This window comes from Chrysochloris asiatica, unplaced genomic scaffold (assembly GCF_000296735.1).
Source record: "Chrysochloris asiatica unplaced genomic scaffold, ChrAsi1.0 scaffold00429, whole genome shotgun sequence".
NCBI lineage: Eukaryota > Metazoa > Chordata > Mammalia > Afrosoricida > Chrysochloridae > Chrysochloris > Chrysochloris asiatica.
This window is the reverse complement of record NW_006408947.1, coordinates 493,666-496,360: the sequence shown is the minus strand read 5'-3', so window position 1 is coordinate 496,360 and position 2,695 is coordinate 493,666. Positions and strand designations below refer to the sequence as shown.

Below are 2,695 nucleotides of genomic sequence, written 5' to 3'. Positions count from 1 at the left end.
AGCAATTGCTTTGTAGTGATAGAAAAAAATCTCCTTGGCACAACATTCCTGGCATTTTTTCTCACCAATGTCATTTTCTATTTTCTTACAACTTCTTCATAATAAACCCTTGTGATTGTCCCGTCACCTTTGAGAAAAATCTACAATCATATTTCCTTTGAGCCCCCCCTCTCCAAAAGTTACTATAACATTCTGAACTGACCTGTCTGTCTTGAATTTAAACGACCTAGCAGGTCCTCTAGGAACTCTGGTAGCGTAGTGGTTACGAATCTGGCTACGAACCACAAGGTCAGCAGATCAAAACTACCAGCGGTTCTGCAGGAGAAAGATGAGGCTTTCTGCTCCTGTAAAGATTTACTAGTTATCCATGGTCATGAAACTGCATCGTATTTCCTCTAAGGCAGTACTTCTCAACCTTTTTGCATTGCTGTCCTTCTAAAGAGAAAACTTTAAATTAACTTCATTTACTAAAAATTTCCCTAACAAAATAAACAGAAACATAATTTATTGTTTATTTGAGGGCTACAAACCACTGCAATTATCTAAGATTTTTTCAACTCCCAATAACCAGTTTTTGCCTCTGAGTAATATATGCATCGTTTCTGACAATGAAGAGACAGCCCCCTAAAACCAAAGTGGAATTTTATTGTGTAAAGTTTATAGCAGTATGACAGGTAAACCTCTGTACAAAGTACACAACAGTTTTAAATACAACTGACAGAAATTGCTAGTCCTATGACAACATTTGATACAAGCAGAACCAACCATTTACAGACACACTTTTAAAAATTTAAATGCCATCTTCTTCCTCCAAAGAGTCTTTTATGGATTTCTTAGAGATGTGGTCCATTCCAGGCAAGGTCACAAACGCATTTTATTGTCCTCAATGCGGATTTTCACTGCATGTATTGATCTGCTTTTTTCTCTGGTATCTGTAAACTTTCTCATCTGTTTATCCAGTTAGCTGATACCTTTCTTGGAGGTGCCCTGAAACCTGGATAACTCCATTTCTGCATTCCACTTGGCCCGAACAATGTAGTCCTTGTTTGAAGGCATTGGAACCCTTGCTCGAGCACAAAATCCATGATCTCCAGGTCTAAGAACCTTTCTTTTCCTGTCAACAACTTTTCTGGGTCTCTTCGGGGTGTCTGGCCACCAGTGCTGTTCATTCTTTGTTGTTGAGGCCTTTGTTCTAGATCCCTCTGCTCCCTTTCTTCTCTTGTCATCCCTTTGTAGTTTGAAGTAAGACTAAACATAGGCCAAGACCACTCATTGATTAAATTTCCTGCCATATCCTTGTTGGACCTTGATTCCTTGGGGTATTTATAGAGATGCATTACTGCTCATTCAATTCCACTATGTTTCAGATGCTCCTGGCTCACACTGGGTAGCTCTTGCAGAATCTTCAACAGTTGCTCCTGAATCTTTACTGCTGGCAAACTCCTATCTGGTAAAAGTGAGGGTCATTCTTTAATGGCAGTCATCACACCACTGTCGATAAACATTTATTTTAGGTCCTGCTTCTTAAGGTGCATAACAATGGTAGGTAACAAAGTTAATTTTTTTAGTGCTGGCTTCTTTTGATTGTTTAACTGCCTGTCTTCCTCGGAAGCATCATTCATCTTGATGATTATGGTGCTCACAATGTCATCTGCATCACTAATAAAAGTGCCACTATCGTGGTTGTGTCTGCACTTGCCACTCATGCTTGTCTTCTGCTGTAGCATTTCAAAATCTGACAGGAAATCCATGTTTTCTTCTCTTTATGTTATCATCAGAATCTGAATCTTCTGCATTTTTCACATGTTTTTCACCCTTTTCTTCTTCCTAATCTTTTTGGTTAAAACCTGTAAACTCTTCGTCCTCTTCATCACCAGATTCTCCAAATATGTCTGCAATAAGGTTTTCTTCTTCATTTCCTGACCCACTATCACTCCCAAATAGATCATTCTCTTCATTTTTCTTATCAGACAATTCTTCTTTCCCTACTTCTTCTTCACTAACTGATTTTATAGTCTTTTCTCTTCTACCTGCTTTGTCTGATATAACATCACTGTCAGAATCATCTGCATCAGAGGCAACATGACTCTTCTTTGATGCTTTCTTTTCACCTTCACTATCAGAAAGGAGCTCTGGTAGTGTAGTGGTTACGAATCGGGCTGCGAACCTTAAGGCCAGCAGTTCAAAACTACCAGCTGTTCCGCGGGAGAAAGATGAGGCATTCTGCTCCAGTAAAGATTTACAGCCTCGGAAACCCTGTACAGGGTCGCTATGGGTCGGAAACGACTAGACGGCACTTAACAACAACAACAACAACAACATCAGAAAGGACAGCCGCTTTCCATTTTGCTACTTTCTCCTCTTTCCTCTCTTTTTCTTCATCACTGCCAAATTTCTGCTGCTTGGATTATTCCTCCTCACTGTCAGAACTGTGAATCCTTTTCCTCTCTGTTTGGCTATCTGAATGGAAGGAGTCATTTTGCATTTCTGCATCATCTCCCCTACTTTCCCCATCACTGTCATCATCTGACTCTTGCTTCAGTTTGTGCCTGGAGACACCTTCAGTTTCTGAATCTCTGGCTTGTCCCCTCTGTGGGTCCTCAGTCTCAGAGTCACTGACTCTGAGTTTGGGAAGCTCCTCGCTTTCTGTGTCACTGACTTGGGGTTTGGGAGGTTCTTCATTTTCAGAGTCACT

The 2,695-nt window shown here is 40.5% G+C and overlaps 1 pseudogene; it reads right to left on the bottom strand.

Annotated features, from left to right (window-relative positions):
- Positions 1-861: 861 nt before the first annotated feature.
- The window catches only part of LOC102838330, a 7,567-nt pseudogene continuing 5,733 nt past the window's right edge, over positions 862-2,695 (bottom strand).